The following is a 9,251-nucleotide window of genomic DNA, read 5'->3' as shown; positions in this document are numbered from 1 at the left end:
AAGATTGCTTTGGCTATTCGACGTCTTTTATGTTTCCATACAAATTGTAAAATTTTTTGTTCTAGTTCTGTGAAGAATGCCATTGATAGTTTGATAGGGATTGTATTGAATCTGTAGATTGCTTTGGGTAGTATAGTGATTTTCACAATATTGATTCTTCCAATCCAAGAACATGGTATGTTTCTCCATCTGTTTATGTCATCTTTGATTTCTTTCAACAGTGTTTTATTGTTTTCTGAGTACAAGTCTTTTGCCTCCTTAGGCAGGTTTATTCCTAGGTATTTTATTCTTTTTGTTGCGGTAACTGAGTTTGTTTCTTTAATTTCTCTTTCTGATTTTTCGTTGTTGGTGTATAGGAATGCCAGAAATTTCTGTGCATTAATTTGGTATCCTGCAACCTTACCAAATTCATTGATTAGTTCTAGTAGTTTTCTGGTGGCATATTTAAGATTTTCTATGTATAGTATCATGTCATCCACAGTGACAGTTTTACTTCTTCTTCTCCAATTTGTATTTACTTATTTCTTTTTCTTCTCTGATTTCTGTGACTAGGACTTCCAAAACTATGTTGAATAAGAGTGGTGAGAGTGGACATCCTTGTCTTGTTCCTGATCTTAGTGGAAATGCTTTCAGTTTTTCACCATTGAGTATGTTGCTTGCTGTGGGTTTGTCATATATGGCCTTTATTATGTTGAGGTAGCTTCCCTCTATGCCCATTTTCTGGAGAGTTTTTATCATAAGTTGGTGTTGAATTTTGTTAAAAGCTTTTTCTGCGTCTATTGAGAAGATCATATGGTTTTTATTCCTTAATTTGTTAATGTGGTGTATCACATTGATTTGCGTATATTGAAGAATCCTTGCATTCCTGGGATAAACCCCACTTGATCATGGTGTAGGATCCTTTTAATGTGTTGCTGGTTTCTGTTTGCTGGTATTTTGTTCAGGATTTTTGCATCTATGTTCATCAGTGATATTGGTCTGTAATTTTCTTTTTTTGTGATATCTTTTTCTGGTTTTGGTATCAGGGTGATGGTGGCTTCATAGAATGAATTTGGGAGTGTTTCTCCCTCTGCAGTTTTTTGGAAGAGTTTGAGAAGGATGGGTGTTAGCTTTTCTCTAAATGTTTGATAGAATTCACCTGTGAAGTCATCTGGTCCTGGACTTTTGTTTGTTGGAATTACAGTCTCAATTTCATTACTTGTGATAGGTCTGTTTATATTTTCTAATTCTTCCTGGTTCAGTTTTGGAAAATCGTACCTTGCGAAGAATTTGTCCATTTCTTCATGGTTGTCCATTTTATTGGCATACAGTTGTTTGTAGTAGTCTCTTATAATCCTTTGCATTTCTGCAGTGTCAGTTGTGATTTCTCCTTTTTCATTTCTAATTTTATTGATTTGTGTCCTCTCCCTTTTTTTCGTGATGAGTCTGGCTAATGGTTTATCAATTTTGTTTATCTTCTCAAAGAACCAGCTTTTAGTTTTATTGATCATTGCTATTGTTTTCTTCGTTTCTATTTCATTTATTTCTGCTCTAATTTTTATGATTTCTTTCCTTCTACTGACTTTGGGTTTTCTTTGTTCTTCTTTTCTAGTTGTTTTAAGTGTAAGGTTACATTGTTTATTTGAGATTTTTCTTGTTTCTTGAGATGAGATTGAATTACTATAAACTTCCCTTTTAGAACTGCTTTTGCTGCATCCCATAGGTTTTGGGTCATCGTGTTTTCATTGTCATTTGTTTCTATGTATGTTTTTATTTCTCCTTTGATTTTTTCAGTGATCTCTTGGTTATTTAGTAGTGCACTGTTTAGCCTCCATGTACTTGTCTTTTTTACAGCTTTTTTCCTGTAATTGATTTCCAATCTCATAGCATTACTGTCAGAAAAGATACTTGATACGATTTCAATTTTCTTAAATTTACCAAGGCTTGATTTGTGACCCAAGATGTGCTCTATCCTGGAGCATGATCCATGTGCACTTGAGAAGAAAGTGTATTCTGCCGCTTTTGGGTGGAATGTTCTATAAATATCAATTAAATCTATCTGGTCTGTTGTGTCATTTAAAGCTTGTGTTTCCTTATTTATTTTCTGTTTGGATGATCTGTCCATTGGTGTAAGTGGGTGTTAAAGTCCCCTACTATTATTGTGTTACTGTCGATTTCTCCTTTCGTGGTTGCTAGCGTTTGCCTTATGTATTGAGGTGCTCCTATGTTGGGTGCATAAACATTTATAATTGTTATATCTTCTTCTTGGATTGATCCTTTGATCATTATGTAGTGTCCTTCTTTGTCTCTTGTAATAGTCTTTATTTTAAAGTCTATTTTATCTGATACCAGTATTGCTACTCCAGCTTTCTTTTGATTTCCATTTGCATGGAATATCTTTTTCCATCCCTCCACCTTCAGTCTGTATGTGTCCCTAGGTCTGAATTGAGTCTCTTGTAGACAGCATATATATGGGTCTTGTTTTTGTATCCATTCAGCCAGTCTGTATCTTTTGGTTGGGGCATTTTATCCATTTACATTCAAGGTTATTATCGATATGTATGTTCCTATTACCATTTTATTAATTGTTTTGGGGTTTTATTTGTGGGTCTTTTCTTTCTCTTGTGTTTCCCACCTAGAGAAGTTTCTTTAGCATTTGTTGTAAAGCTGGTTTGGTGGTGCTGAATTCTCTTAGCTTTTGCTTGTCTGAAAAGCTTTTGATTTCTCCATTGAATCTGAATGAGATCCTTGCTGGGTAGAGTCATCTTGGTTGTAGGTTCTTCCCTTTCATCACTTTAAGTATATCCTGCCACTCCCTTCTGGCTTGCAGAGTTTCTGCTGAAAAATCAGCTGATAACCTTATGGGGATTCCTTTATATGTTATTTTTTGTTTTTCTCTTGTTGCTTTTAATATTTTTTCTTTGAATTTAATTTTTGTTTGATTAATATGTGTCTTGATGTGTTTTTCCTAGGATTTATCCTGTATGGGACTCTCTGTGCTTCCTGGACTTGGGTGACTATTTCCTTTCCCATGTTAGGGAAATTTTCAACTATAATTTCTTCAAATATTTTCTCAGACCCTTTCTTTTTCTCTTCTTCTTCTGGGACCCCTATAATTCGAATGTTAGTGTGTTTAGTGTTGTCCCAGAGGTCTCTGAGATTGTCTTCAATTCTTTTCATTCTTTTATCTTTATTCTGCTCCTTGGCAGTTATTTCTACCATTTTGTCTTCCAGATCACTTATTCGTTCTTCTGCCTCAGTTATTCTATTATTGATTCCTTCTAGTGTATTTTTCATTTCAGTTATTGTGTAGTTCATCTCTGTTTGTTTGCTCATTAGTTCTTCTAGATCTTTGTTAAACATTTCTTGTATTTTCTCAACCCGTGCCTCCATTCTATTTCTGAGATTCTGGGTCATCTTTACTGTCATTACTCTGAATTCTTTTTCAGGTACATTGCCTATTTCCTCTTCATTTATTTGGTCTTGTAGGTTTTTACGTTGCTCCTTCATCTGTGACATATTTTTTTGCCATCTCATTTTTTTTTTTTTTTTGGAGTGGGATTGTGTTCCTGTCTTACTGGTTGTTTGTCCTGAGGCTTCCAACACTGGAGTTTGTAGGCTGTTTGGTAGAGCTGGGTCTTGGTGCTGAGATGAGGACCTCCATGAGACTTCACTCCGATGAATATTCCCGGGGGTCTGAGGTTCTCTGTGAGTCCAGTGGTTCCGACACGGAGCTCCCACCACAGAATCTTTGGCCCAACCTCCAGCTCATGAACCAAGATCCTGCAAGCCATGTGTGGTGGCAAAAAAAAAAAAAAGAGAACAATAACAAAGTAAAAAATAAAATTAGACTAGGAAACTAACAGATATGTTGTAAAGAATATAAAAATATAGATGAATCAACAACTGGAAGGTACAATAGTACCACAGTAGTAAAAAAAAGGAGGAAGGAAAAGAGGGAAAAAAAGAAAAACAGGGAAAAAGCCTTGGCTGTGGAGGGCAGGGCCTAAGCAAGGGAAAGGTTTGGGTGGTGGGCGGGGCCAATGCTCAGGACCCACAGGACTGGAAAAGGCCTTGGGGGCTGTGGGGGGTGGCGCTTAGGCTCAAGGAACAGAAGGGGCCCAGACGTGCCCCCCATCCCAGGTCTCAGAGGGCAGGGGACCTCACCTGGGAGTCCAGCAGGCTTCCTGGGCTCGAGTGGGCAGGGCAAACGCCCTCCTCTCCTCTCCTGCTCCTCCTGCTTCTCCTGTCCCAGAGGGCCCCTCCCACCTGCCTCTCCTGTTCTCTCCTTGTCCTTCTTCCTATGCCCCCAGGACCAATGTGCCCAGGGGGAGGAGGGGAACTTGGAGGGCAGGGGGCTGGCTTGGGAGCTCTGCAGGCTCCCCGGGCTGAGTGGGCCAGGAGATTTCCCTCTGCTCCTCTCCCACTCCTTCTGGAGGGCCCCTCCCACCTACCTCTCCTGATCTCCCTGGCCTCAGGGATGCTGATCCTGTCTGGCCTCCATTTCTCCTCCCCACTCTGTCCCCGCACATCCTACTGGTTCACTTGGGGGTTCCTCCCATCTCCTTGGGTGTCAGGGTCCCCCACCAGCGGCCAGCAGGCGCCTTAGTTGCAGGGAGACGCTAACTCGATGTCTTCCCACACCACCATCTTGACTCCACCCCCATTATTTGTAGACGCTTTGTTAATGGCTATTCTGACTGGTGTGAGGTGATACCTCCTTGTAGTTTTGATTTGCATTTCTCCAATAATTAGCAATGTTGAGCATCTTTTCATGTGCCTGTTGGCCATCTGTGTATCTTCTTTGAAGAAATGTCTGTTTAGGTTTTCTGCCCATTTTTTTTGATTAGGTTGTTTGTTTTTTGTTATTGAGCTGTATGAGATGTTGGTATATTTTGGAAATTAAGCCCTTGATGGTCACGTCATTTGTAAATATTTTCTCCCATTCTGTAGATTGTCTTTTCATTTTGTTTATGGTTTCCTTGGCTGTGCAAAAGCTTTTAAGTTTGATTAGGTCCCATTTGTTTATTTTTGCTTTTATTTCTTTTGCCTTGGGACACTATACTGTCTTCATCTTATACACTACACATTATGTTTTGAAATTAAATGTTGATAAAATAGCATATCTTTTTACATAAATTATTTATCTGAAATAATAGTTACTTCAGCACCAAGGCCACTATGTGGTAAATATAATACTGTAACTAAAAAGTTTGAAAATGAATAGAGTTTGCTTAGCCCTCAAACATGCTTAATTTATTCAGAGGGTTTAGTGTTCACACTTGGAAGATCTTGTTCTGTTTATACCCACAGAGTGTGACTCTGTGTGGACTCTTTATTTTGAAGAAGCAAGTGCAGAATTTGCTGGGTTTGGGGATAGAAAAAGAGATGTGCCTACAAAAATTACATTCCACCTGTAGCCAGAAACTTTAGAGGGAGCTGTTTTAGAGTGTACTGGGCACTCCATGTTGTTTCTCCCAAAAATGGGATGCAGATGTAGATCTGTGTGTGTGTGTATACCCACTAGTGTGAATTTCTTAAAAAGTCAAGTAAAAACTAAAGTACATATAATTTGCATATATACAGATGTATAAGGTAACAGTTATTTTTCATTTGGTGTTTTTGTGTATATTATTGCATTTGATCTTTATTTGCATTTGATCTTTATTTGAACCCTTTGAAGTAGGTTTTATTATTCAAAAATCTCCCTCACCTTTGAGTTCTATTCTTCCTCATCTAAAAAAAACAAACACAAACCAAAAACACCATGAAAAACAAAAAATAAAAAATTGCTCTACACATACTTGCCAAATTGCTTTTCCCACGAGCTACTGCTACTTCAGTGTCTCAAAGTTCAACCAACTTTTTGTGATATGCAAGGCTATAACCAATCCATCACTCAATCAGTGAGTTTTTGATGTGTAACAAACCACCCCAAACTTTACTGGCTTAAAGCCACAATCATTTATTAGTGCATAATTTTATGGGTCAGCAATTTGGGTTGAGCTCAGCTGGACTGGGCTTCACTGAGACTCACTCGCGAAGCTGCACTCACTGGCAAGTCAGCTGGAGGCTGGTTACTTTAGAATGGCTTCATTTAAATCACTCATGTGTCTGGCAGTTGGTTCTTGCTATTAATTAATTCTGGGTGTCAGCTGGAGTGGTGGGTCTGACATGTCTCCAGCAAGCTAGCCTGGCCTTGGCCACATGGTCTCAGGGTTTCCAGCATCAGCAAGAGAAGTGGAGCCCAGTGCATAAGTCTTTTCAAGCCTCTGCTTGCATGTTTGCTAATAGACAAGTTCAGAGTCAACATAGGAAGGAATTACCCAAAAGTATGAATGGAGAATGCGTGAATCATTAGGAGCCAATACTGTAAAAATCTATCACCATCACCATGTATGCATCCTCAATATGTTCTTGAATCACTCCTTTCTTTTCCATTTTCACTGCCGTTGCTCTAGTCTAAGCCTTTGTTTTATCACTTGGTCTTCCTAACCTTCCTCATCCACAATTCACTCATGCTTTATACTTTTCTCCCTAAAATCTCTCAACGTGACTTGTTGTTTTTAGTTATAATAAACTATACATTTCTTAGCTTGAACAAGACCCTTCAAGATCTGACATCAATTCATGATCCTCCGTGTCCCATGATGCTCCTTATTCTCCAGCTACACCCAACTACTGACTCCACCAGCTAGCCCTTTCTTGCCTTTGTGCCTCTGTACATTCTATTCTGTCTTCCACCTGTGAATGCATACCAATCCTTCAAAATTAGTTCAGATGTTCTCTGTGAAGCTTTCTGACTGTCCTCCTTGGACTGAGGCTGCCCTTGCCTGAAATGGTCACTCTTGCCTTTGTGCTCTTAGAGTACTTTGTGCATGTAACCATTATAGTATTTATCTTGTTATATTCTAATTTGTCTGCCTCCTCCAATTCACTGAGAATATTGAAAGAGAGAAATCATGTCTTATTTATTTGTGAATGAAGAGAAGTTGGAGAACTGCTACCACTTTCCATTCGTTGTTGTAATAAATATTTGTAGGTATCTACTATGTACCAGCTATGGTTTAACATATACATCTAATATTTGATTTGCATGTTATATTTTTCCTTTTTACTATATGTATTTAATTACAACACTATGTAAGAAGTAATTCTCAAATACACATAAAGTAGTACATAATTTACTATTATATATGGGCTAATCTAATCTATTTTCTTCACTGTTGCAAACATACAATTGGTCTTATATTAAAAAAAAGACTGTTAGACTATCTTGTATTTGAAACGGAGAGAGAAGTAAGTGGTTATTTACATGTGAAGGATAAAGGTTACCGGAGACACTGGATGTTAAGGTTGAGCAAAGTAACTTTCAATAAGAGTAGAGTGATTTTATTTTAACTAAATAAGTGAATATTCAAATATTTGAAATATACTCTCTCTCCATTTTTAACAGTAACTTTGTAATAAATATATATATATTTCTCAAGCTTTAATATATTTTACACGTATATATGCACCCCTAGAATTATATAAATATCTTTCATTTATAAACAACCAGAGGTCAAAATTTTACTAAAGATAAGATTTACCCTGCTTTTTAAATTTTGTTTTGAAACAGTTTTGATCTAGAGAAAAATAAAGTGAGTAACATAACACGCACATATGTACTCTCTATCCTGGTATTTTTACTTTTCTAAACAACATATCAAATAAGAAATAAACATATTAGCATCAGTCACTCAGCAGGGTTTACAGTATGGAGAGTTACAAGGCAAGAAGAGTATCTTATCACAGCCCTTCGGAAAATCTGATGAAATGTCTAGACACCTGAACGGGGCTGAGCAACACTCTCTCAGTAGAGTCACTTCTGGTTCAGGACTGAGTTATTAGCTCTTGACTTCAGTTCAGGCTTAAGTCTCTGTCTGTCTTTGGAATGATGGTGGTAAAAGAGGTAACTGTTATTCATGAAATTGTCTGGTAACTGTGTTTGGCAATGGCTACAGTGAGTTCTGGCTCAGTGTCAAGCAAGGAGCTGAGTGATTATTTTACATAGCAATTATTTTATTTTATTTTGTTTTATTTCATAGTTCCTAAAAACTGCAACCTGGGAAATAACTTCTCTTTTTCATGCAAGACTTGTCCATTTGTCACCAGGCAATGTTGATCCTTCCTTTAAATAACATTAATACCTGCCATTTATCCCACTTCCAAGGGCACGTTCCCTTTCCTGGTCCTGATCACTGCCCGGATGGAATCCAGCTATAGCTTCCTTGAAACCCGTTTTCCTGGCTTTTCCCCAAATTAATTGACGTTTTACATTGATTTGGAGTTATGGGGGAAAAAATGGTTCTGCCTGCATCTAAACTGGAGCCATCAACTAAATTCTAACCAACTGGACATATTTTATCTTTATTTTTATTGACTCCCTCAATCCTCTCAACCATTTCTTGATCCTTTTTCTTTCTTTATCTCCTCTTTGTTCTTTGTTTTCTAGTACTTCTTTCTCATTCTACATGCAGTAAGAACAAGGAAGAAAGGGGTGGAAGGGGGGGGGAGGGAGAAAGGAGGGAAGGAAGGAAAAAATAACATGGCACACTCAAGACTGAAGGAGGAAGAAATTAGACTTGAAGAAGGAATGTGGACATAATTAGCTGAAATTTATAGGAAAATTGCAAAACTAATAGCTCATATTTTAAGAATAAGCCTGGGAAGTTTGTCCAAACTTTGTAAATTTTCTTCATAGCAAAGTCTTGGACTAAGTAGTCATTCTTACCTGGTAAGATATCCTTATAACCTGAACTTGCCTATTTAAATATTTTTTCTTTATTGAGATAAAATCCACCATTTTAACCATTTTGAAGTGTACGATTCAGTGGCTTTTAGCATATTCACAATGTTGTGCAACCATCGCCACTAATTCCAGAACGTTTTCATTACCCAAAAAAGAAACCCCATATTCATTAAGCAGTCACTTCCCATTACCCCCACCTCCAGCCTCTCACAATCACTAATCTACTTTCTGTCTTTATGGATTTGCTTATTCTGCACATTTCATATGGATGGACTCATACAATATGTGGCCTTTATATTTGACTTCATTCACTTACCATTATATTTTCAAGTTTCACCCATATTGTAGCATATATCAGTTCTTCTTTATTTTTTATAGCTGAATAATATTCCTTTTTATGAATATACCACAGTTTATTAATCTACTCAATAGTGATGGACATTGGGTTGTATCTGCTTTGACTATTATGCATAATTAT

Source organism: Eschrichtius robustus, chromosome 9 (assembly GCF_028021215.1).
Source record: "Eschrichtius robustus isolate mEscRob2 chromosome 9, mEscRob2.pri, whole genome shotgun sequence".
In the NCBI taxonomy this organism is placed as follows: Eukaryota; Metazoa; Chordata; class Mammalia; order Artiodactyla; family Eschrichtiidae; genus Eschrichtius; species Eschrichtius robustus.
This window is presented reverse-complemented; position numbering follows the sequence as displayed.